Source organism: Pongo abelii, chromosome 23, assembly GCF_028885655.2.
Source record: "Pongo abelii isolate AG06213 chromosome 23, NHGRI_mPonAbe1-v2.0_pri, whole genome shotgun sequence".
Taxonomy (NCBI): domain Eukaryota; kingdom Metazoa; phylum Chordata; class Mammalia; order Primates; family Hominidae; genus Pongo; species Pongo abelii.
In genome coordinates this window covers 51262412-51289579 of record NC_085929.1, presented here as the reverse complement: position 1 = coordinate 51289579, position 27168 = coordinate 51262412, and the positions used below count along the sequence as shown (strand labels likewise).

At 51.6% G+C, this 27168-nt stretch overlaps 1 protein-coding gene across 2 annotated transcripts in view; it reads right to left on the bottom strand.

Annotated features, from left to right (window-relative positions):
* Positions 1 to 11356, bottom strand: part of ARHGAP8 (Rho GTPase activating protein 8) — a 111963-nt gene extending 100607 nt beyond the window's left edge. The window contains exon 1 of one of the 2 annotated variants that reach the window (XM_024239997.2): positions 11285 to 11356. The gene's annotated coding sequence lies outside the window, so the exon portion shown is untranslated. The remainder of the gene's footprint in view (positions 1 to 11284) is intronic. The other variant, XM_054543779.1, reaches the window with a different exon arrangement.
* Between the last annotated feature and the right edge of the window lie 15812 nt (positions 11357 to 27168).

Sequence of the window (27168 nt, the reverse complement as noted above, 5' to 3'; positions counted from 1 at the left end):
CTAACATCTGCCTGATTCTCTCATAAGCTAAATAAAATCTTTAATGAGTTCATTTTTATATCTGTATGAGTCATGATTTTACCCTCTTCTGAAAGCATCTTTTTTTTTTAAGAGTCTCGCTTTGTCACCCGGGCTGGAATGCAGTGGTGTGATCTCAGTGCAACCTCCACCTCCCAGGTTCAAGTGATTCTTGTGTCTCCCGAGTAGCTGTGATTACAGGCATGCACCACTACGCCTGGCTGATTTTTATATTTTTAGTAGAGATGGGGTTTCACCATGTTGGCCAGGTTGGTCTCGAACTCCTGGCCTCAAGTGATCCACCCACCTTGGCCTCCCAAAGTGCTAGGATTACAGGTGTGAGCCACCGCACCCAGCCTGAAAATTATCTTTTGCTCTAAGTTTGCTCTGGGCACCTAGCCCATTGAATGAGCAGGCACTGAATAAAGGAAAGTCGTTTTTCTCCCCACCTTCCCAACCAGCATGAAAACAGGCTCTTAGCCTTGTTGTTTCACAATTTGGACCCAAGTTTTGTTATGTAGGCGTGATTGGATAAATCACTGGCCATTGGTGATCCACTCACACTCCAGTCTCTCTCCCCTCCCCAAAGGTTGTGAGGGTCTGATAGCTCCAACTTTTAATCACGTGGCTGGTTTCTCTGGGACAGCCCCCATCCTGAAGCTATCTAGGCCCTGCCTTGAGTCACCTCATTACAGTACAAACTCAGGTATGCTCAAGAGAGCTCATAATTGCTGGGCATGGTGGCTCATGCCTGTAATCCCAGCACTTTGGGAGGCTGAGGCGGGTGGATCACCTGAGGTCAGGAGTTCCAGACCAACCTGGCCAACATGGTAAGACCTCATCTCTAGTAAAAATACACAAATTAGCCAGGAGGGGTGGTGGGCGCCTGTAATCCCAGCTACTCAGGAGGCTGAGGCACGAGAATCGCTTGAACCCGGGAGGTGGAGGATGCAGTGAGCCGAGATCATGCCACTGCACTGCAGCCTGGGTGACAGAGTGAGACTCCGTCTCAAAAAAAAAAAAGAGAGCTCATAATGAGTAACAAAAGATGCTCTTCCAAGGGTTTTAGGAGCTCTGCCAGGAACCAGGGACAAAGACCTAATGAAGATTTTTTTTTGTTTTAGAGATGGGGTCTCATGCTGTTGCCCAGGTTAGCATGCAGTGGTATGATCATAGCTCACTACAGCCTTGAACTCCTGGACTCAAGCGATCCTCCCACCTCAGCCTCCCAAGTAGCTGAGACTACAGGTGCACACCATTGTACCTGGCTTTTTCATGTATTTTGTAGAGACTGGGTCTCACTATACTGCCCAAACTGATCTCAAACTCCTGGCCTCAAGTGATCCTTCCATCTCAGCCTTCCAGCTCACTGGGATCACAGGCACGAACCACTGTGCTCAGCTAAGATTCATTATACCACAGCCCCCACCTGCAGGTCAGCTCCTATCTGTCCTTCTGATCTCTGTTAAGACAATTCTCTGATATGGTTTGGCTGTGTCCCCACCCAAATCTCATCTTGAATTGTAGCTCCCATAATTCCCACGTGTTATGGGAGTGACCTGGTGGGAGGTAACTGAATTATGGGGAGGGTTCCCCCACACTGTTCTCATGGTAGTGAATAAGTCTCATGAGATCTGATGGTTTTATAAGGGGAAACCCCTTTTGCTTGGTTCTCATTCTGTCTTTGCTGGCCGCCATGTAAGACATCCCTTTGCTCTTCCTTCACTTCCACCATGATTGTGAAGCCTCCCCAGCCACATGGAACTGTAAGTCAATTAAACCGCTTTCCTTTATAAATTACCCAGTCTCGGGTATGTCTTTATCAGCAGCATAAAAATTGACTAATATACTCTCTCTTTCCAAACAGGAGCATGGCAGGCCCCTCTCCATATGCTCTTAGCTCCCTGTATCCATTACTCATAGCTCTCAACCAGGTGCAAGTTTACAGATGTCCCTTGGGGAATTCATTCCAGGACTCCTGGCAGATACCAAAATCCGCAGATGCTCAAGCCCCTGCTGCAATATGGTATAGTATTTGCATATAACCTATGCATATCCTTCTGTATGCTTTAAATCATCTCTAGATTACCTGTAACACTTAACACAATGTAAATGCCTGTAAATAGTTCTTACATTGTGTTGTTTAGGAAATAAGGAAAAAAGTCTATATAAATTCAGTACAGACACAACCATTTATTTTCTTTTCCCAATACATTAAATCCGTGGTTGGCTGAATCCACAGATGAGGAACCCATTATATGGAGCCCATGGATGCAGAGTCCATGGTTACAGAGGCCACAGATGCGGAGCCCACGAATACAGAGGCCATGGGTGTGGAGCCCACAGATACAGATGCCACCGATATGGAGGGCTGATGGCACTTATTTCCGTGATCCTTTTGCTAATGTTAACATGGGCCTCCCTTAGCAGATCAAAGTTTCAAGAGGACCGAGCCCATGCCTGGACTTGCTCAAACAGTATCCGTGGTGCCTAGTACAGGGCCTGGCACATGCAGATCCTTCGTAATCATCAAAATGAAGTGAAAATAAACCAGACATTACAAGTGGACCCTTCCTCCTGGCCAGTGGGCTTCAGAGCAGAAGCTCCATCTCCCAAAGCCTGCCTCGCCCTGCATGTGAGTCCGCACACGCCTCAACTCCCTCCAGACCCTCCCTGACAAGCCCTTTCTCTCGGAGCCCCCCCCCAGGGTGGCGGACAAGGGCACAGAGGAACCATCAGTATCCGTGGGGCTGGGCCGGCTGCAGCCCGTCATTAGACATGGACCCGAACAGGCGTGCAGGCAGAGTGGATGTTATGCAAAGGAGAATTCAAATCACCCAACTGTTCTATTTATAATTCATAGCAAAATGGTTTGTTGCTGTAAAAATATATTTGCACATTACACAAATAGACCCTCACAGCAATTATCTTAATGCTGTAGCTACAAATTAACACCTACTTACCTCGGGCAAATTAGCACCAAACTTAATTTGAGTGGCAAGTCCGATGTGCAGGGCATACAGAGGAAGAGCTCGCTGTGGTATTTGCACAATGCAGGCTCTCGTTTTGGAACTGGGTGTTCTGATAAAGGGCTCTTGGGAGAAGGAGGCAATGAGTTTGATGCCACCCAGGCCTAAGCTTCCAAGACCCAGAGACAAAGAAGCACACAGTCATACCTGAGGCAGACACTGGCCAGCGACTCCTGGGAAAGTCCGGGAATGATGGGGGCAGGAGATCTTGCTCATGGCTGAATGGGGGTCACTACTGAGCTGGGATTCCAGGGTCCCCCAGTGGCATCCCATGAAAAGTAACTTCCACTCTTTTGTCTCAGCTATGCATGAATTCGTTAATACAGACCCTCACTACCCAGTCTTCACCACAACCGCCACTGGGTCCCCAACGCTGGCAAGACGGCATGCGCAAGGCCATTTGTCCAGGTAGCAGACACATGAGACCCCCGAAGGTGGTGGCAGCGAAGTCCAAACAAGCTGACTGTGACCTGCATCAGGACCTCGTCAGAGGCCTGCCCACAAACCGCAGGAGACCTTCAGCACCCTGAAAGGGCAAGGGGGTCTCTAAAGGGCTGCTGGGGTCACCCCCTCTCCTGTGGGTCAAGACTCAGGGCTCCTCACACAGCCTTTAGGGAACGCCAAGCATCTCTGCTGCCCTGCGCAAGGGCACCCAGGTGATCATTAGGGTGCGCAACTCTCACCTGCACACCCTCCAGCTGCAAGAGGTGAGGCTGTCCTGCCTCCCAGGGCCCGCCCAGTTAGGCTAAGAGTAATCATATCTCCCTTTTCAAAGGTTAATTTAGAAACCCAAGCCAGAGCTCATCAGCACGAGGCAATCTCCCTGACCACGGGAATCGGTTCCTTCGGGCCCCTGAGGCGCCAGGAAGTACCCCAGGTGCTTCTGAGACAGAAGATCCTGTTTCTCAAGAGAGAACTACTGTGAGAGTCTCTCGGTGCAGCTGGGTATGCAGATGAGACCTGGAGGGCTGCAGCCAACTTGCTGCCCCTCTGCAGACCCAGCAGCTCACAGAGAATGAAGGGAATAGCTAACCCCTGATCAAGCCACACCTGATCTCCATACTATCCCCAGACCTCTGCAGCTACATGGGCTAATGCATCCCCTTTGACTTTGGGCCAGTTCAGAGTTGTGTTTTCTGTTAATTACAGCCAAAAGCGTCCTGATGCTCCAGGTGCCCTGCCTACCCCAGATTGGGAGAGGGGCTTCCTGTGGGCTCTGGCAGCCCTCAGGTCCATCACAGCCCTCATGAGTCTGCACCATGTACCTGTATGCTCTTCTTGACCCATCACTGTGTGTGCCCTGACAGCAGGGCCATGTCTGACTCACATCTGAGTCTCCGCACTCAGCCAGCCCGGGGTTGGGGACACGAGCAGGGACTTGGGAGGTCTGTTGAATAAAAGAACAAGCAGAGGGCTTGGGACAGACCCCGGGATCCAAGGCCCGGCCTGGCCTGGTTCCACCCACACTCCAGGGTCACCCCACCATCCACCTTGTTCACCTCTTTCTCTGCCATTCCAGGCTGTCCCTGAAGTGGATGCAGCTGGGGCCTCTGCCATGATCCCTACCATCCACACTTGGGCCTGTTGGGTTCACACTGGGCTCTCTCTTCTCCCGCCTAAAAAATGGTAAATCCGTCTCCTCCACTCCTAAACCCAGCTCTCAGGACCGACCTCTCTCCCAACTCAAACTTGAATATCCAAACTGCCTGTTCAACGCCTTCCGTGACAACCCTCTGTCAAGGGTTTCCTGTCATTCCTGAAATAACATTCAAACCCGTGCACAAGCCTGAAAGAGCCTGTGGTTTGGACCTGCTGCCCTCCAGAGCTCACGTCATTCACTCCCACCCCATTGCCTTTGCCCTGGCACACTGGCCTCCCGGCTGCCCCTCAAATACACCCCCCACTGCCACCTCACGGCCTTTGCACACGCCATGTTCCCCACCTCCCCACTACCTGGAACGCACAGCCCTGCACAAAGTAAGTGATCCACAGATGGTTTCTATTATCATCATTGGCTAAAGTCCAATTCAATGACTCAGTCTCAATTCAAATCTACCTCCTCACCAGCCTCCTGGGAAATTAAAGTGGGATTCTTGGAGACCCCATACACCCCGCCTTGGCCTTCAGATGCCTCTTTTTTTTGAGACAGAATCTCACTCTGTCACACAGGCTGGAGTACAGTGGCACAATCTTGGCTCACTGCAACCTCCGCCACACGGATTCAAGTGATTCTCCTGCCTCAGCCTCCCGAGTAGCTGGGTTTACAGGTGCACGCCACCACAACCAGCTAATTCACCATGTTGGCCAGGATGGTCTCGATCTCCTGACCTTGTGATCGGCCCGCCTCGGCCTCCCAAAGTGTTGGGATTACAGGTGTGAGCCACCGCGCCCGGCCTCAGATGCCTCTTCACAGAAAGATCTGGTTACGCTTTAGCCAGGCCAAAGAGACCTGCCCTCCCTGCAGTCAGAGGAAACTGCCGTGGCTCCTTGGAGAAGTTCAGGCAGCCCTGTGCCTCCCACCTGTTCCAACTCCCTCTGTGACCCCATCCAGGGATCCCCCTCTGTACCTCTGAGGTGGAGGCCACTAGCTCCTACGAAAAAGCAGCACAGGCTGGGGGCGGTGGGTCACGCCTGTAATCCCTGCACTTTGGGAAGCCTAGGGTGGGCAGATCACTTGAGGTCAGGAGTTCGAAACTAGCCTGGCTAACATGGTGAAACCCTATCTCTACTAAAAGTACAAAAAAAAAAAAAATTAGCCAGGCATGGTGACAGGTGCCTGTAATCCCAGCTACTCGGGAGGCTGAAGCACGAGAATCATTTGAGCCCAGGAGGCGGAGGATGCAGTCAGCTGAGATCATGCCACTGCACTCCAGCCTGGGTGACGGAGTAAGACTCCACGTCAAAAACAAAACAAAACAACAAAAACACTCCGAAGGAGCAGGGGGTTAAAGTTTGGAAGGAATTTAAAAGAAAGATCAAAGGGCCAGGCATGGTGGCTCACGCCTGTAATCCCAGCAGTTTGGGACGCCAAGGCGGGAGGATCATCTGAGGTCAGGAGTTTGAGACCAGCATGGCCAACATGGTGAAACCTTGTCTCTATTAAAAATACAAAATTAGCCAGGTGTGGTGACGCATGCCTGTAATTCCAGCTACTTGGGAGGCTGAGGCAGGAGAATAACTTGAACCCGGGACGCGGAGGTTGCGGTGAGCTGAGATTGTATCATTGCACTCTAGCCTGGGCAACAAGAGCGAAACTGTCTCAAAAAAAAAAAAAAAAAAAAATTAAATATTTGAGGCAATTAGGAATGTGAACACTGAGCATTGGCTGATATTAAGAACTTGTTGCTGCTAGGCACAGTGGCTCACATCTGTAATCCCAGCATTTTGGGGGGCCAAGATGGGAGGATCGCTTGAGCCCAGGAGCTCAAGACCAGCCTGGGCAACAAAGCAAGACCTCATCTCTACAAAAAGTTAAAAACTAACCAGGCAGGGTGGTATGCACCTGTAGTCTGAGCTACTCGGAAGGCTCAGGTGGGAGGATCCTTTAAGCCCAGGAGTTCGAGGCTGCAGTGAGCTATAATCACACTCTAGTCTGAGCAACAGAGCAAGATCCTGTCTCAATAAAAGGAAAAAATAAAAAATTGTTGCTAATCGTTTTAAACATGATAATAGTATTGCAGTAATGCGGGAAAAAAAGTGAGGGGTGGATTCAAGCTTGATTAAACATCACAATGCATACATATATCAAAACATCACATTGATCACTGTAAATGTGTACTATTTTTGTTTGCCAATTATGCCTAAATAAAGCTGGAGGAAAAAATAATTAATTTTTTAGAAAAGGGATTCAACTTGCAGTATTTATGGAGTATGAGGTCTGGGAGCTGCTCTAAAATGATATCGGGAATAAGGAGGGGAGAGAAGGGGTGAGAGGGTGGAAGGGTGAGTTGGAGGAAGGGTGGGGGTAGGTGTATGGGGTGGGTAGAGTGAGTTGGAGGAAGGGTGGGGGTAGGTGTATGGGGTGGGTAGAGTGAGTTGGAGGAAGGGTGGGGGTAGGTGTAAGGGGTGGGTAGAGTGAGTTGGAGGAAGGGTGGGGGGAGGTGTATGGGGTGGGTAGAGTGAGTTGGAGGAAGGGTGGGGGTAGGTGTAAGGGGTGGGTAGAGTGAGTTGGAGGAAGGGTGGGGGGAGGTGTATGGGGTGGGTAGAGTGAGTTGGAGGAATGGTGGGGGTAGGTGTATGGGGTGGGTAGAGTGAGTTGGAGGAAGGGTGGGGGTAGGTGTATGGGGCAGGGGGGTGTGGGGTGAGCACAGGCCAGGTTGGCTGCTGGGTGGCTATGGTTGACGCTGGGAGATGGCGGCTCATTGTACATCATTTGAGTGTCTAAAATTCTCCACAAATAAAAAGAACTGAAATGAAAAAATAAACCCTCTTATACAAAATGCAAGGAATTACAACAGTGTGGGGTCTGCTTTGGAGAGTCAGGTGGGAGTCCCAGCTGCAGGGGCCTTGGAGGCACCTTCAGGGAGCCCCACCCGAGTGCCACACAGGGTCAATCTTTCCTATGATAACAGACTTGCAGCCCAGACAAACCCACTGCCCTGTCTGAGTTTCCTTTGCTTGTTTTCATTTTATGGCCAGGTAGGGGAAGGGAGAGGGGAGCTACCCAGGAGTTTCAGGAATTCAGACCTGCCCAACCAGTTCCTTCTGGACAGTCACCAGCTCCACTCTCCTCCCTTGGAAAGCCACTGCTCTGTCCAGGCCACTGAAGAAACAACTGCTTGGCCTTGGCCTTCAGCGTGGAACGAGCAGGCTCTAAACAAAGCACATTCTTCTCCCCAAGCAAGATCTTCCCCCAAGGTCGGGAGACAGAACCAAGACCGATAAACAGGAACACCTGCGCTTCGCATGCATTAACTCATTTAGTTCTCCTAATGGTCCTATGAGTTGGTAATGCCATGGCCCCTATTTTGCAGATGAGGAAACCAAGCAGAGTGGCCAGCAACTGACTCCAGGTCAACGGAGTGGAAGGCAGGCCCCATCCTGGTTGTTAACCACTGCAGCGCCTGCCTCTCCTGAGCCCTGACATTATCCCCAACCTCCACTTCCCCAGCCTCAAGACAAACCGATGGTTTATGACACCCATCTGAGAGGTGAGAAAATGGGGGCCCAAAGACCTAACTTGGAGAGGGAGTCACTCAGCCAGGTCCTCTGCCTTCCAGGGACACAGAAATCTGGACACAACAGGCTGCCAGAAGCTCCAGGGAGACGCCCTGTGAAGGCAGCTGGGGCAGGACTCCGGAGCAGGGCGCTCTTCTGCATCTAAGCCCCACACATGCTCCTGCAAGGGCATCCTCACCCACAGTGCAGGGCCCAGAGGGTCTCCCCTCAAATGCACCCCAGGGAGGCCTGGGAAGCATCTGGGCACACGTGGTGCATCTTCCTTGAGCATCAGTTTTAATCAAAGGACCAAGGGGAAAAAGTTAAATAATTTGGAAAGAAATGGAAAACATCTATTTTCTATCCCCATGCTAATTTCACATAGATTTGAAGGGTAGTCACCGGCAGGCTCCGAATGGCTCCATCTTACACCAGACACCAGCTCCCATGTGGGAGCGCCCAGGGAGGTGGCTCAGCACAGTGTGTGTGGGAGGAGGGTGGGGACACGGGGGACACGGGGGACACTGTAGCTGTAGCACAGCTGGCTTCCAAGCCCGGCTCTCTAATCACTAGGCATGTGACCTTAACCCTCCTTGTCTGTTTCTTCATCTGTGAACAGGGCAGTAACAGTCCCTGCCTCATGACGTGAGCAAGGAGTCAGGCAGCCAAGTGCGCAGTGAGGGTTTCATGGTCATTTGGTGACAACCATTGCAGTGGGGAAGGATGGCCAATGGCTCCTTTTGCAGATGAGGAGGTTGAGTGCCCCAGAAGCAGAGTGACCTGCCTAAAAACCAGGTCTCCTGACTCCTTCTCCATCTCTTTCTCACCCTCATGCTGCCTGTGCCTCAGATTTCCTATCAGTGAAATGAGGGTAAAATCAGGGAATGCGATGGGTTTTTTTTAATGTAGTGAAAGATACTGTCAGGCACCTCCAGGACCTGAGTTCCTTGCTCTCATCTGTTTAACTGAAGCCGCCTTTAACTCCATCGTTTACAGTGTGTCCATGAGTAGCTCAGCCTAGAACTGGCTTGTTAGGCAGATGGCATGATGTCCCAGGCATGTTTAAGTCAAGTAAGTTTCAATGACTCGGCTGGGTGCGGCGGCTCATGCCTGTAATCCCAGCACTCCCAGCACTTTGGGAGGCCGAGGCAGGTGGATCGCCTGAGGTCAGGAGTTCGAGACCAGCCTGCCCAACATGGTGAAACCCCGTTTCTACTAAAAATACAAAAATTAGCTGGGTGTGGTGGTGGGCGCCTGTAATCCTAGCTACTCTGGATGCTGAGGCACGAGAATCACTTGAACTGGGGAGGCAGAGGTTGCAGTGAGCTGAGATTGTGCCATTGCACTCCAGCCTGGGCAACAAGAGCGAAAACTCCGTCTCACCAAAAAAAAAAAAAAAAAAAAAAAAAAGTTTCAATGACCCAATGACGTTATCCAAGTAAACTGGCCCACCCTCATCAGGTACTCCATGGACTTTTCCACCTGTACCTCACAATAGAAGTATCCCTAGCCAGTAGGTGCCATTCCCTTCCCCGGCCACCTCCCATCCACCTTCCAGCTCAATGGCCGCCTCCTCCAGGAAGCCCTCCCTAAGCTCCCACAAACCCTTGGATTCTCTCCACACAGAAGCCAGACTCTGGGCCCCTGAGGGCAGGGACCAGGCAGCTGGCTGTCCACAAGAATCAGCTGGGCTCAGGCCCACATCCCATGTCCCCCTTCGCCCTACCCCCAACTCTGGCGTTGGTTTAGGGAATGGTTAGTCAGTGAATCAAATGAAGAGTCCACAAACATGATCCTAAAGCTGCCAACAGAGAGGCCAACCAAAGGACATCGACTTCTGAAACGGCTGAGTCTTAAGCATTGCGTTCTCAGCTGGACAAATGTCAACACTGCATTTCACAGGCAAGTGAGGGACGGCACAGAGCTCTCCGGAATCCACACAGCCTCTGCCCCAAAACCCTGAAGTCGGTGGCCAAGGTGCTGTTCCCATCTCGCCAAACAAGCCCACCCTCCTCCCGGGTGGACTCTGCGGTTCCTTCTCCGGGGACTTCACACACCTCCCAAGGCGGCAGGGAAATTTCCAAGCCAGGGTGTGGCAGAGCCCGAGGGATTCTCAGGAGCCCCCCACCCTCTACCCCCAACAGGATTGAGGGGAAGTGAAAGGCAGGGCCTCCCTGCCTTCCTGAGACCTCCGAGGCTGCTAGCGGATTGGTTTAAACTTTGGGCTTTTAGGCCGGCGCGGTGGCTCACGGCTGTAATCCCAGCACTTTGGGAGGCCCAGGCGGACGGATCACCTGAGGTCAGGTGTTCGAGACCAGCCTGGACAACATGGTGAAACCTTGTCTGTACTAAAAATACAAAAAATTAGCTGGGCGTGGTGTCAGTGCCTGTAATCCCAGCTACTCGGGAGGCGGAGGTTGCAGTGAGCAGAGATCGCACCACTGCAATCCAGCCTGGGGACAGAGCGAGACTTGGTGTCAAAAAAAAAAAAAAAAGTTTCTGCTTTTAACTCCCGGGGGGTTCCACCGCTGTGTGTTGAACCGGCCAGACCCCCAACCCCTGAGTTTGAATCAGCGCATCACCTGCCCCGGCCTCCGTTTTCCCATCTGTGAAACGGGAATGACCTCACCCACCTTGTAGGTTTGGGGTGTGTGGGGGCCAGGATGCCCCCAGGGGCTGACCCGGCCTAACCTGAGACCCCAGGACAGAAGCAAAAAGGGAACGTTTGAGCTGACACCGTCCGGCCAGACCAGACCAAAACCCAGGCAGAGAGAGGCGAGGGCGGGGGAGGCGGTGCGGGGTGAGAAGGAACAGGACAGGGGAAAAAGCAGAGGAGGGGCGGATGGGGGGCGGGAAAGAAAGGAGGTGAAGGGAGAGGGAGACTAGAACCCACAGGGGACCTGGAGGCTGCGCGCCGGCCGGAGAGTCTCCCCACGGCCGCACGTGGCGTCGAGCCCGCCTGGGCGTCCCTACCCGGCCAGCGGCCCCTTGTCCCCGTACACGCCCTGGGAGCCCCCGCGGCGCCCCCCAGGAGCACGGCCTCCTCCCTGCGCGCTCCCTCCCGCGGCCGCCCGCCTTACCTGGCCACGGACCCCGCCGGCCCCCACCTGCGTGCCGGGTCCGCCGCTCACCTGGCCCCTCCCCGGATGTGGCTCCCGGGCAGGCCCCGCCCCTCCGCGCCGCCCCGCCCCTCCGCCCCTGCTACCTGGCGGGAGCGATTTCCCAGGTGCACGAGCTGACCCTGGGTCCACCTGTGTGACGCGGGGGACACGGCGGGGTCGGGCGGAGCACACGCGCTCAGGAGCCCCTCACACGTCGCACCCTGGGCGTCCCGATTTCCGCCTGGGCCGCGTCCCCGTCCCGCACGGCACCCATGCCTGGAGCGGGCACTTTCTTGCTGATCCATTTCCCCATTTCTTATTTTATTTATTCATTATTTTACTTTATGTATGTATGTATTTATTTATTTATTTTTTGAGACGGAGTCTCGCGCTGTCACCCAGGCTGGAGTGCAGTGGCGCGATCTCGGCTCACTGCAGCTTCAGCCTCCCGAGTTCAAGCGATCCTCCCACCTCAGCCTTCATAGTAGATGGGATTACAAACGTGCGCCGCCAAGCCCGGCTAATTTTTGTATTTTTAGTAGAGACGGGGTTTCACCCTGTTGGCCAGGCTGGTCTCGAACTCCCGACCTCAAGCGATCCTCCCGCCTCTGCCTCCTAAAGTGTTGAAATTACAGGCGTGAGCCACTGCGCAGGGCCCCATTTTTAATTTTACTTTTTTGAGACAGGGGTCTCGCTCTGTTCAGGCTGGAGTACAGTGTCTCGAACTTGGTTCACTGCAGCCTCCACCTCCCAGACTCGGGCGATCCTCCGGCCTCAGCTTCCCGAGTAGCTGGGACCGCAGGTGTGCACCACCATACCCAGCTAATTTTTGTAGTTTTTGTAGAGACGGGAGTCTTGCCGTGTTGCCCAGGCTGGTCTGGAACTCCTGGGCTCAAGTGATCCACCCTCAGCCTCTCAAAGTGTTGGGATTACATGAGTGAGCTACTGCACCTGGCCCCTTTCCTTAGGGGTGTGCAAAACGTGGCAGAACTGGGTGAGATTTGGAGGGACTTGAGAGGAAATTTTCCCTAGGGTTTGTTGAAGGATTGGTATCTGAGGAAATTTTGTATCTGAGGAAAGCAGCTCAGATACAAAATGTATCAGGCCCAGAGAAACGCGAGTATAGGACTTCAGTCCGGGTCCCCCTGCAGTGCTTGGGAGCCATGGTTTTGTTTGTTTTTTGTTTTTGTTTTTGTTTTTAGACAGAGTCTTGCTCTGTTACCCAGGCTGGAGTGCAATGGCGCTATCTCAGCTCACTGCAACCTCCACCTCCTGGGTTCAAGCAATTCTCCTGCCTCAGCCTCCCAAGTAGCTGGGATTACAGGGGCCCGCCACCACGCCCAGCTAATTTTTTGTATTTTTAGTAGAGACGGGGTTTCACCATGTTTGCCAGGCTAGTCTTGAGCTCCTGACCTCAAGTGATCCACCCACCTCGGCCTCCCAAAGTCCTGGGATTACAGGCATGAGCTACTGCACCTGGCCGTGGGGGCCATGGTTTAAAGGCATTTTTTGTTCCTAACTCACTGCCTCATCCATTATCTGCATGTTCCTGCAACTTGTGATACAGAGAACAATGTGCAGCCAATCAATAACTTATTATTTTTATTTTTATTTTAGATTCAAGGGGTACATATGCAGGTTTGTTAGGGGATATATTGGGTGACACTGAGGTTTGGTTTTCTGTTGATCTCCTTACCCAGGTAGTGAGCACAGTACCCAATAGGAAGTTTTTCAGCCCTTGCCCTACTCCCCCCACCCTTCTGGAGTCCCCAATGTCTTTTGTTCCCATCTTTATATCTGTGGGTACCCAAGGTTTAGCTCCCCCTTAGAAGTGAGACATGTCGTATTTGGTTTTCTGTTTCTGCATGAATTCACTCAGGATAATGGTTTCCAGCTGCATCCATGTTGCTGCAAAGGACATGATTTCATTCTTTTTCATGACCGCATAGTATTCCATGTTGGATATGTACCACATTTTCTTTATCCAATCCACTATTGATGGGCACCTCAGTTGACCCCATATCTAACCTATTGTGAATAGCGCTGCTATGCACATATGAGTGCAGATGGCTTTTTGGTAGAATGATTTCTTTTCTTTTGGGTGTATACCCACTAATGGGATTGCTGGGTTGAAGGGTAGTTCTATTTTAAGTTCTCTGAGAAATCTCCAAGCTGCTTTCCACAGTGGCTGAACTAATTTACATTCCCACCAGCAGTGTATAAGTATTCCCCTTTCTTTGCAGCCTCGCCAATATCTATTATTTTTTGACTTTTTAATAACAGCCATTCTGTCCAAAATCAAGATGCTGGCAGAAAAAAAAAATAATAGACATTGACTGATGTGAAATGGTTTCTCCTCGTGGTTTTGATTTGCATTTCTCTGATTATGCATTTCTCTGATTATCCTCGTGGTTTTGATTAGTGATGTTGAGCATTTTTTCATGTTTGTTGGCTGTTTGTATGCGTGTATGTCTTCTTTTGAGAAGTGTCTGTTCATGTCTTTTGTCTTTTTTTTTTTTTTTTTTTTGAGACAGAGTTTTGCTCTGTCACCTAGGCTGGAGTGCAGTGGCGCTATCTCAGCTCACTGCAACCTCCTCTCCTGGGTTCAGGCAGTTCTCCTGCCTCAGCCTCCCAAGTGGATGTGATTACAGACACATGGTACCACACTCAGCTAATTTTTGTACTTGTAGTAGAGATGGGGTTTATCATGTTGGCCAGGCTGGTCTCAAACTTCTGACCTCAAGGGATCTGCCTGCCTCAGCCTCCCAAAGTGCTAGGATTACAGGCATGAGCCACCATGCCTGGCCCCTTGCCCACTTTTTAATAGGATTATTTTATTCTTGTTGATTCGTTTAACTTCCTTATTGTTTCTGTATATTAGTCCTTTGTCAGATGCATAGTTTGCAAATATTTTCTCTCATTCTATAGATTGTCTGTTTACTCTGTTGATAGTTTCTTTTTGCTATGCAGAAACTCTTTAGAACAATTTACATTTGTTTGTTTGTTTGTTTTTTTGAGACAGAGTTTCACTCTTGTCGCCCAGGCTGGAGTGCAATGGCGCGATCTTGGCTCACTGCAACCTCTGCCTCCCAGGTTCAAGCAATTCTCCTGCCTCAGGCTCTCACGTAGCTGGGATTACAGGCACCCACCACCATGCTCGGCTAATTTTGTATTTTTAATAGAGACAGGGCTTCACCATGTTGTCCAGGCTGGTCTTGAACTCCTGACCTCAGGTGATCCACCCACCTTGGCCTCCCAAAGTGCTGGGATTACAGGCATGAGTCACCGTACCCAGCCAATTTATGTTATTTTAATGTAAATTCTTGGTAAACAATTTAGGAACTGCCTCTTCTTTTCCTTTAAAAACCTACTTGTAACTGTTGCTAATCACAGTGAATATTCAGGGCAACTTGAATGTATACTCCCAGGTTGCAGTCCTCAAACTTGACCCAAATATAGTTTTTTTTTTTTTTTTTTTGAGACAGAGTTTCACTCTTGTTGCCCAGGCTGGAGTGCAATGGGGTGATCTCGGCTCACTGCAACCTCTGCCTCCCGGGTCCAAGCGATTCTCCTGCCTCAGCCTCCCAAGTAGCTGGGATTACAGGCATGCGCCATCACGCCCAGCTAATTTTGTATTTTTGGTAGAGACGGGGTTTCTCCATGTTGGTCAGGCTGGTCTCGAACTCCCGACCTCAGGTGATCTGCCTGCCTCGGCCTTCCAAAGTGCTGGGATTACAGGCGTGAGCCACCGCGCCCAGCCCCCAAATATACTCTTACTTGTATTAATTTTGCCTCAGTTTTTTCCTTTAGATCAACGACTCCCTGCCACAATGATTATTTCAGGTTCTGGAAGGAACTGGGCCTGTGCCAGTCAACACAGGCCTTCCTCCAGCCACAGTGACAGGTCAGAGTAACGACTTTGCCTGGATGGCTGGGGCTTATCGTACCCTCTCTTTCTCTCTCCCCAAGCCCTGATTGCAAAGCCTGTCACACGGGGAGTGCTGGTGTTGGGGATAAAAAGAGATCTTTTCCTCAACCATGGCTGGATTCATGGCTGAGGCCCCTTATAACAAAAGACAGATTTACAAGAGAAAAACCTACACATGTGTTTAATGTAAGTTTTATGTGACACAGGAACCTTCATAAGGAAATGAAGGCCCAAAGCAACAGGCCAATGTGTATTTCTATGCTTTGGTTTGATGAAGACCGGACAGTTGCGGAGGGATCTGATTAGAGGATGTATTAGTCCATTCTCACGCTGCTGATAAAGACAAACCCCCCATGAATAGTTGGGACCCCCCCCACCCAGCACCCCTGCCGCCCATCAAGCCTTTCCAGAGGCTCTGCAGTGGTTTCTGCTTCATTTCAGAAGAGATTAGAATGATCCAAGCTGGCCGGGCGCGGTGGCTCACGCCTGTAATCCTAGCATTTTGGGAGGCCGAGGCGGGTGGATCACCTGAGGTCAGGAGTTTGCGAACAGCCTGGCCAACATGGTGAAACCCCGTCTCTACTAAAAATGCAAAAATTAGCTGAGCGTGGTGGTGGGTGTCTGTAATCCCAGCTGCTTGGGAGGCTGAGGTAGGAGGATCCCAGCTACTTGGGAGTCTGAGGGAGGCACAAGGGGTGGATTATCTATGGGTTTTCCTGGAAAGGGGTGGGCAATTCCTGGAACTGAGGGTCCACCCTTTTTTAGACCATATTGAGCAACCTCCTGATGTTGCTACAGCATTTGTAAACTGTTATGGCACTGGTGGGAGTGTCTTTTAGCATGTTAATGAATTATAATAGGCATATAATGAGCAGTAAGGATGACCAGAGGTCACTTTCGTCACCATCTTGGTTTTGGTGGGATTTGGCCAGCTTCTTTACCACATGCTTTTTTTTTTTTTTTTTTTTTTTGAGATAGAGTCTGGCTCTGTCACCCAGGCAGGAGTGCAGTGTCACCATCTCGGCTCCCTGCCACCTCTGCCTCCCAGTTCAAGTGATTCTCCTGCCTCGGCCTCCCAAGTAGCTGGGATTACAGGCACGCTGCCACCATACCCAGCTAATTTTTGTATTTTCAGTAGAGACGGGGTTTCACCATGTTGGCCAGGCTGGTCTCGATCTCCTGACTTCAGGTGATCCACCCGCGTCAGCTTATTAAAGTACTGGGATTACAGGTGTGAGCCACCATGCCCGGCCCTGCCTGCTATCTTATCAGCAAGGTCTTTGTGATCTGTAGCTTGTGCTGACCTCCTATCTCATCCTGTAACTAAGAATGCCTAACCTCCTGGGAATGCAGCCCAGTAGGTCTCAGCCTTATTCTACCCAGCCCCTATTCAAGATGGAGTTGTTTTGGTTCAAACATCTCTGACAATATGAATGGACAACCTCCATTTCATTCTCTCAACACCCAAGCAGCTGCCTTATTCCTGTGCAAAGAATTCGTAGCCATCCTAGCCTGTGGCCTGTTCAACTAACACAACACAATTTGTGTGTTATTATTTTATACTGTCCTGGCTCTCGAAGGACTCAAAGTGGTAAGAAAGCGTGGTGCTGTCTAACTTCTAACGAACATAGATATCTGAGCCTCTGGGCGGATCAGAAGTGCAGCCTATTTCTAGGTCAAACACTTCATTGCTCTCAAAACATGACAAAGAAGTCACAATGTCTTATTCCAGCAACGTACACACACTTGATCGTTTTCATCTGGTGCTGGGTGCAGGGTTCTCTTTTCCTTTTGCGGAATGTAAACATCTTTTATATTACCAATATAAGTTCCGGCCCTCATGAAAGAAGGGCAATTTGCAGGGTTTCTGTTTTAAAAAGCGACTTTGGACGGGAGTAAGGGAAACCCCCCCCCTCCCAGTCGGCCGATGGCTGGCAGAATAATTTCACAGTATTACGAGATGTCAGGGGAAATACCACCCTCCTTGCATTTGTGTTTTGTGAAAATCTCATACAAATTTCACCCCATAGCTTAGCGATATTAACATACATACAATAAAGCAACGATACCGAATGATTGTGTGGCAAAGAATGCAGGTGTGTTCTGCCATTCATAATCAAAGGAAAAAGAAATATAAAAGAACTGTACAACCCAGGCTGGTTCCCTTTTCAAGTTCTTTCTTCTGTTTTTCCCCAAGCACTGTTTAATCAGTAATCAACCAGTTAGCCATTTCCTTTTGTTGCTATCACAATAACTCCTTGCATTTCAAATGCCTTGCGATAGAAAAGAAGGAATAATCATGCAAAATAAAGGAATTACATCTGAATGGTATTATTCTCAGTTTTATTAAATTTGCTCTTACAAATGTTTCTGAAGTCGGAGAGTTGGTTCTCCCCCAAGCAGCAAATTCCACATTAATAAGCACTCGGGGATGAAGAATTTCAAGGAGGAGGGAATAAAAGATCTATGTCCAACGTCTTGGGCTTCCCGTTTGTTTTCTCCCGAATTAACTCAGCCTGCCAGCTGCTTGAGCTAAGACTTCACCTACTTTTAACCTTATTAAAACCACGAAGCCAACACTGCCCCCCGATTTGGGTGTATGACTGCCAGGTTAGGGCAAAAGGGATGTGGAAGATCATCTTCCAACCCTCTCCCTTTATGGGCCAGGATGCTGGGATCCAGTCAGTTAAGGGGCTTGCTTTATCCCTGTGTAGCCTGGCCCAGAACCCTAGGCAGGTTCCCTGACCCCTGCCCATCTACTACGTGCCCTGGTCCCATGTCAGAGCAAATGCATTGTGTGGTTAGTACCGCCTGCAAACTGAAGGTGTGTGCATTCTCCACTGGGTTTTCTGGGATCTTTGGGTCCAATAATGGAAATCCTTCTGATTTGCAGCTGAGGCAGCCATGCTCCTGCTGCCCTGGTTGACAGCAGGGTGGACGCTGATCTTGCGCAGTGACCTGCCCACCCCTCAAATGCCTTTACCATATTGGCACTCCCGACCTTACAGACATCTCACAGCCCCAAGGTGGCCTGACAACGGGCTTACCTGGTCCCTTTGCCACGAGGGCCCAGACAGTGACAGACTGCACCATTGTGATGTCCACCCTGAGAGAGGAGGCTGCCCGAGAATTCATAACCCTGGACAGGGTGTCCCCAGCGATGCCCAGCTTGGGTGGTGAGGGAGGACACAGTGGCTACAAAGTGAAGTGCCTGGAACACAATGGGTATTGGCGCTGGTGGCAGTTGGGTTTGGTCCAGCGTAACTGGGGCATCTCTGTTTGTGGGGAGCATCTGTGCAGCAGGAGTATCCCCATATGATGGGTGCCTCTCTGTGCAGTGGGAGCATCTGTGCAATGGGATCATCTGTGCAGTGGGAGCATCCCTATGTGATGGGAGCCTCTCAGTGTGTGGGGAGCACCTGTGCAATGGGAGTATCTGTGCAGTGGGATCATCCCCATATGATGGGCACCTCTCTGTGTGGTGGGAGTATCTGTGCAGTGGGAGCATCCCTGTATCATGGGAGCCTCTCTGTGCAGTGGGAGCATCTGTGCAACAGGAACATTTGTGCAGTGGGAGCATCCCCATATCACGGGAGCCTCTCTGTGTGGTGGGAGTATCTGTGCAGCAGGATTATCCCCACACAATGGGCACCTCTCTGTGTGGTGGGAGCATCTGTGCAATGGGAGCATCTGTGCAGTGGGAGCATCCCCATATGATGGGCGCCTCTCTGTGCATTGGGAGCATCTGTGCAATGGGAGCATCTGTGCAGTGGGAGCATCCCCATATGATGGGCGCCTCTCTGTGCAGTGGGAGCATCTGTGCAATGGGATCATCTGTGCAGTAGGAGCATCTGTGCAATGGGAGTATCTGTGCAGTGGGAACATCCCCATATGAAGGGTGCCCCTCTGTGCAGTGGGAGTATCTGTGCAGGGGGAGCATCCCCAGATGATGGGAGCCTCACTGTGCAGTTGGAGCATCCCCATATGTTGGGAGCCTTCCCTGTTCGGTGGCTGCAATGTTGCCAGTTTCCCATCAGGCCCACTGTCATGTGGGGTGATTTGGGACACCATTCCTGGAAGTGGGCTTGGCTCACCCACCTCATCACAGCTGTAGGAGCTCACAACGTTCTTCAATAAACTCCTTCTCTGCATGATCATTGGCATCTGCCTCGGCTGCTTGTAAATCAGAGCCCGCCTGATCCTGCATCCTCATATTTTACACTCCCCTGACCTCTTCCCCTAGCAAACACAGGCTGACATGAATCCCCATAGTGAGAAGAGAAATCACAGGCTGACACGAATCCCCGTAGTGAGAAGAGAAATCACAGGCTGACACGAATCCCCGTAGTGAGAAGAGAAATCACAGGCTGACACGAATCCCCGTAGTGAGAAGAGAAATCACAGGCTGACACGAATCCCCGTAGTGAGAAGAGAAATCACAGGCTGACACGAATCCCCGTAGTGAGAAGAGAAATCACAGGCTGACACGAATCCCCGTAGTGAGAAGAGAAATCACAGGCTGACACGAATCCCCGTAGTGAGCAGAGAAATCACAGGCTGACACGAATCCCCGTAGTGAGAAGAGAAATCACAGGCTGACACGAATCCCCGTAGTGAGAAGAGAAATCACAGGCTGACACGAATCCCCGTAGTGAGAAGAGAAATCACAGGCTGACACGAATCCCCGTAGTGAGAAGAGAAATCACAGGCTGACACGAATCCCCACAGTGAGAAGAGAAATCACAGGCTGACACGAATCCCCGTAGTGTGAAGAGAAATCACAGGCTGACACGAATCCCCGTAGTGTGAAGAGAAATCACAGGCTGACACGAATCCCCGTAGTGAGCAGAGAAATCACAGGCTGACACGAATCCCCGTAGTGAGAAGAGAAATCACAGGCTGACACGAATCCCCGTAGTGAGAAGAGAAATCACAGGCTGACACGAATCCCCGTAGTGAGAAGAGAAATCACAGGCTGACACGAATCCCCGTAGTGAGAAGAGAAATCACAGGCTGACACGAATCCCCGTAGTGAGAAGAGAAATCACAGGCTGACACGAATCCCCGTAGTGAGAAGAGAAATCACAGGCTGACACGAATCCCCGTAGTGAGAAGAGAAATCACAGGCTGACACGAATCCCCGTAGTGAGAAGAGAAATCACAGGCTGACACGAATCCCCGTAGTGAGAAGAGAAATCACAGGCTGACACGAATCCCCGTAGTGAGAAGAGAAATCACAGGCTGACACGAATCCCCGTAGTGAGAAGAGAAATCACAGGCTGACACGAATCCCCGTAGTGAGAAGAGAAATCACAGGCTGACACGAATCCCCGTAGTGAGCAGAGAAATCACAGGCTGACACGAATCCCCGTAGTGAGAAGAGAAATCACAGGCTGACACGAATCCCCGTAGTGAGAAGAGAAATGTCAGCATGAGAAATTCCTCTTGCAGACGATGTCAATGATAGTTTACAGTTTTATAGCTTTTTACAGCCTGTGAGAGCAGTTCTGAGCTCTCTGCAAACACATCAGTCAATGAGAAGAAGGGTTCTTGGGGGTAAAACCATCCATTTATTATAAAGCCATTATCACCTTCAGGTCAAAAACCATTAAGTACACGTGTGCCCGATGCTTGTCATCTGCACAGAGCTCCTTTATCAGAGATGTCTGGTGTCTGGAGTTTACAATCTAAGAGCCATGCTCTGCATGTGAGTCCACGGTGCATAGACAGGCAAAGAAACAGCGCTGGTCACTGATTTCATAGCTGGGAAGATCCTGGCTATAGATCAGGAAACTGAGGACAGGGTGACCTGCCCAATATCACACAGTGCCCAATTTAGGATCGGGCCCTGGAGGTCCTGGCTCTGCCCATGAGGGGTGTATGACATATATAAATATATGCAATGAAATATCCCATACTGGCCTTCTCCCAACTCAAGGACTACATGATTCTAGACTGGGAAAAAGGAGTGTAGCGTCAAGTCAAACCCGGTTGTGCCGAGCAACAAGCATCTCCCAATCACAGGCGCCTCCACCACCGTAGCCGGCCTTCTTATCCAGGCCACACGTCTGCCTGCTGGAGCAGGCTTGCCTAGGACGCTGCCAACCACCGTGGCAGAAGGAAGGACAGTCCTGGAGGGGCCTGTGTCTGACAATGACATGCTCCAGCTCTAGAGCGCCCCACATCACTTCCACTCAGAACTCACTGGCCAGGGCTGGTCACATCGCCACCCCCAGCTACATGGGGACCAGAAAGAGCATCATGATTCTTAGGGGCTCATCTCCAGTCTGTGTCAGTTGCATCCCTGGCAGAGGCTCCTGTGCCTCGGCATCCTCCCTACTCCTCCCAGCGTTTCTCAGGCTACTGCCTGCTTTACCGCTGGACAGTCCTGGAGTTGGGCACCACGGTCCCCTGATGGAGTGCTGTGTCCCTCCACTCCAGTCTCAGTAGAGGGGCCAAGACGATCAGTTCACGCTCCCTGAGGAAAGCAGCTACAGGGACTGCAAGGAAGGAAGGAGTCCTTTCTTCTCTCCTTTCCTTCCTTCTCTATCTTTCCTTTCTTTCTTTTCTTTCTCCTTACTCCCTTCATCCCCCACTTCGTCCCTCCCTTCCTTCCTTTCCTTACTTCTCTCCCTTTCCCTTCCTTCCTTCCTCCCTCCCTCCCTCCCTTATTAAAAAAAATTAGCCAGGTGTGGTGGCACGTGTCTGTAGTCCCAACTACTCTGGAGGCTGAGGTGGGAGGATCACTTGAGTCGGGAGGTTGAGGCTGCAGTGAGCCATGACTGTGATTATGCCACTGCATCGTAGCCTGGGCAACAGAGGGAGACCCTGTCCCCACTGCAAAAAAAACAAAAAACAAAAAAAGTTGGCCTATAATGAAGACTTCTGGGTTGGCCGGGTGCGGCGTCTCATGCCTGTGAAACCAGCACTTTGGGAGGCCCAGGCAGGTGGATCATGAGGTCAAGAGATTGAGACCATCCTGGCCAACATGGTGAAGCCCTGTCACTACTAAAAATACAAAAATTAGCTGGGTGTGGTGGTGCACGCCTGTAATCCCAGCTACTTGGGAGGCTGAGGCAGGAAAATTATTTGAACCCGGGAGGTGGAGGCTGCAGTGAGCCAAGATTGTGAGACTGCATTCCAGCAGCCTGGGTGACAAAGCAAGACTCCGTCTCAAAAAAAATAAATAAATAAAATAAAAGCTTCTGAGTCTATACCTAAAAGAATTGGAAGCAGGATCTCAAAGAGATATTTGTACACCCGTGTTCATAGCAACATTCTTCCCAACAGCCAAAAGGTGGAAGCTAGCTTCCTTCCCTCCCTTCCCTCTTTGCTTTGCTCCCCTCCTCTCCTCTCCCCTTCCTTGTGTGTTTACTGTGGTAAAATACACATAATAGAGTGTGCAGTTCAGTAGTGTTAAATACATTCATGTTGCTGTGCAGCCAATCTCCAGAACTCTATTTATTTTGCAAAACTAAACTCGAATCACATCAACGACTCCTTAAATCCCCCTCCCGCAGGGCCTGGTGACCACCACTCTACTTTCTGTCCCTGTGGATTTGCCTATTCTGAACATCTTGGAATGGAATCATCCAGTATGTGGTCTTTCCTGGCTGGCTTCTTTCACCTCACATCAGGTTTTTTTTTTTTTTTTTGAGACGGAGTCTTGCTCTGTCGCCCAGGCTGGAGTGCAGTGGCACAATCTTGGCTCACTGCAAGCTGCGCCTCCCGGGTTCAGGCCATTATCCTGCCTCAGCCTCCCGAGTAGCTGGGACTACAGGCGCCCGCCACCACGCCCGGCTAATTTTTTGTAGTTTTAGTAGAGACGGGGTTTCACTGTGTTGGCCAGGATGGTCTCGATCTCCTGACCTCGTGATCCGCCCGCCTCTGCCTCCCAAAGTGCTGGGATTACAGGCGTGAGCCACCACGCCCGGCCTCACATCAGGTTAAGTCTTATTCATGTTGTAGCATGTATCAAGACTTTTTTTTTTTTTTTTTTTTTTTTTTGAGACGGAGTCTTGCTCTGTCGCCCAGGCTGGAGTGCAGTGGCACAATCTCGGCTTACTGCAAGCTCCGCCTCCCGGGTTCACACCATTCTCCTGCCTCAGCCTCCCAAGTAGCTGGGACTACAGGCGCCCGCCACTATGCCCGGCTAAATTTTTGTGTTTTTAGTAGAGACGGGGTTTCACTGTGTTAGCCAGGATGGTCTCGATCTCCTGACCTCGTGATCCACCCGCCTCGGCCTCCCAAAGTGCTGGGATTACAGGCTTGAGCCACCGCGCCCAGCCGAGGACTTCATTCTTTTCCGAGGCTGAAGAATATTCCCTTGTATGGATGACCACATTGCATATCCATTCAGCTAACGATGGGCACTTGGTTGCTTCCACCTTTTGGCGGTTGTGAAGAATGCTGCTATGAACACGGGTGTGCAAACATCTCTTTGAGATCCTGCTTCCAATTCCTTTGGGTATAGACCCAGAAGTCTCAATTACAGGCCAACTTTTTTTTTTTTTTTGTGGCAGGGACAGGGTCTCGCTCTGCTGGCCAGGCTGCAGTGCAGTGGCGTGATCACAGCTCACTGCAGCCTCAACCTCCCAGACTCAAGTTATCCTCCCACATCGGCCTCCAGAGTATTGGGACTACAGGCACATGTCACCACACTTGGCTACTTTTTAAAATATTTTTTATAGAGACAGAGTTTCACCCTGTTGTCCAGGCTGGTTTCCAAATCCTGAGCTCAAGCAATCCACCCACCTTGCCCTCTCAAAGTGCTAGGTCTACAGGTGTGAGCCACCGTGCCTGGCTGTAAGCTATTACTTTCATGGTCAGATGGAAAAATGACAAATGGGCCCACGCTTATTGTGGGCACCCCTTTGGCCTACACGCTTCCCAGTCCCTCTCTCTTCTTCTGGAGGCTTCCCTTCTCTGGGAGGGGCTTCGGCTGAGGGCATCTCCACCTTTGGGACTCCTCCTCTTCCTCTCCTGAGGGCCGGCACATCCAGAGAGCACGTTCGCCCCCTACCTCGTGATTCCTGGGCCACAGCCCACCCAGCAGCACCTTCCTGAAACGCAGCTAGTCCTTCTGGAGATGAATACCATGGGGTGCAAAGTGGGTGCTTGAGAGGGCACGTGGGGTGGGCATCAGCACTCCAACGGACCTGCCTCTGAGACCTCCTGCCAGGGCTTAGCTGCTGTGTGGTGTATACTTGCACCCACATACACACATACATACACACATACACACACACATACACCCACCTACCCAAACACTTGTACACACCCACACACATGCACACACACGCACACACATACACATACACACACCTACCCAAATACTTGTACACACACACATACACACACATATCCACACACACACACAGACACCAAAACAAATCTGAGCTCTCAGCAGGGGTGCAGTCAGTGTCACTGGGAAGGCTATAATGACCCACCCTGGGTTTTCCTAAGTGCCACCTCCCCCCTAGACCCTGTCACAGTGCAGGTGAGGCTCACATGTCCCAGCAGGCCCACGGACCCCAAGGCGGGGCTGAAATGCAGATTCAGAGTCAGCAGATGGGGCCAGGGCCTGAGATTGTGCATTTGAGAGGTAAGGGGTAGAGTGTTCACGAGAATCCTGTGCAAAGCTTACAACAAACACATAAAAGACGAAAACAATACAGCAGTTTCTAGAACCCCAGCCCTGGAGATGCAGAGGAATCCACCCCGGTGATGGTAGACCAACCACTAACTAATTAACCAGCGATTTCACTCTTTTAACAAACCTTAGGGTGTGGGAGACAGAATAGCAAATGTAAGAAGCCGTGTCTGCTCATTTCTGTTGTCAACACAATTTCATCAAGCCCTGATTCTGTGACAAGGCGCAGCTCTCCGGGAGGATGCCTTGAAGACCAAACAGGATGCAGCACACGGTATCCCACGCCTCTTCCCTGAGTCATTCTGTTCCTTAAAAGATAAATAAGGGCCAGGTGCAGTGGCTCATGCTTGTAATTCCAGCACTTTAGGAGGCCGAAGTGGGCGGATCACCCTGAGGTCAGGAGTTCAAGAACAGCCTGGTCAACATGGTGAAACCCCGTCTCTACTAAAAATAGAAAAATTAGCCGGGCATGGTGATGCATGCCTACAGTCCCAGCTACTCGGGAGGCTGAGGCAGGAGTATCACTTGAACCTAGGAGGCAGAGGTTGCAGTGAGATGAGATTGCACCACTGCACTCCAGCCTGGGTGACAGCGCGAGACTCTGTTGGGGTTACAGGTGTTTACCAATGTATAAGATGTCTGAATGCAGATCACCTCTGACATCTTTGGGAACAAGGCTGGAACACACGCACACACACATACACACACACACACACACACACCCTCTTGGCGGGCTGCTGCTTTCCGGGAGTGGGAGTGCAGCCTCCTCACCTCCTTGGGGCCCCCACTGAGTCCCCTGAGCTGCTGCAGGGCCCAGGCCCAGCACCCACCCTCCTGGACTGCAGCCCCCCAATCTGTGGTTGGGGATGCTGCTGGCTGCTGCCCAGGGGCCTCCCCTCCTGCCCCAGGGCGGGAGGACTGAGAGCTCAGGGACTGCCTTGCCACGGGCCCAAGTGCCAGCCATCAGGGGCCACCAGTCCCTGGGCCACCCCAGGCCCAGCAGCATCCAGGGGCCAGGGATGCTTGACCCCCGATGATGGAACCCCCACCACTCAGGGGACAGAACACAGGGTCTAGCACCCTGGTGTGGACAGAGCCCAGACAGCAACTCCCTGCCACGGCTTCTGGTCTTTTGTCCTCCTGCCTTGAGGTGACTGCTGGGAACCCTTCTGCCCATGTTGCTAATGGTCACCGACTACTCCCCACCTCAGGCCACCTCGGGCTCCATGATGGAGCTGGGAGCCAAAGAGGTTGGTCCAGGAATCTCGGCTTTATCAGCCTGGCTGAGTGGTTCTCAGACCAGGTTCTGGCTTTCTGTTCAACGACCACCTGTCCCCCAGGCCTGGGTCCTGAGTCTACTCTTGCTCCCCTACTTGCCCAGCTGAGCCCTGCCTGGGGCACATTACCCATTCCGAGTAGTTTCAGAAAGCTCCAGAGGGTTGGTATGCACCCATATCACAGATGACAAAACTGAGGCTCAGCAGAGTCAGAAAGCCGGAGCTCCCCCTGCCCCCACCCCTACACCCTCCTATCCTGAGCTGAAGCAGGGGTGCCAGGTCTGCTTCTCCCACCAGAGAGGGAAACTCCTCCATCCAGAAGGCTCTGCCGAGAGACAGCCTGGGCCAGCTCCGGCCATGACTCAGGAGTCAGGTGATGTCCTCCTCCTGCTCACGCCTGGCTCACACCCACCCGCTCCCTCCAATCACACCTGGTTCCCCTGCCCTGGGCCTGTCCTTCATTTGCTCAGCACTCCTTCCCCACCTCGAGAAAACGCCATGAGAGGCGAGCGCGTGGAAGGCTGCAGGGGTGGCAGATCAGCAGGTGAACGGGGTGTGGAAAGGTGCCCACTGTTAGAGACCCCCCCCACCCCTCCCCATGGAGGCCACGCTGACCCGATGCTTTAAAAGGGCAGGGGTGGCCAGGGAAGCTTGCCCCAGGCTCAGCTCCTGCCCTGAAAGTTGGGGTGCCCGTGGTGCTGGGCTGGCCTTTGGCTCTCAGTAACATTCGGGCCCCACTGACAGAGGGACAAAGAGCCCTGCCTGCTGCAGCTGATGGGGTATCCTGACCACCTGAGGGCTCGGGGAAAACCTGTCTGGGGATAGTGAGGCTGCAGGGGAGGTCAGAGCAGGTGTTAGCTTGTCCTTCCCAGGCCAGATGGCCTTCAGCAGGTCATCCCCACCCCCTAGGCCACCTGGGCGCTTCTGTAGCACGGGAGGAGCTGGCAGATCCCGCCCCCACCCCTCCTTCCCTCCTTCAAAGGCTTGTGATTCCATCCCTACTAAG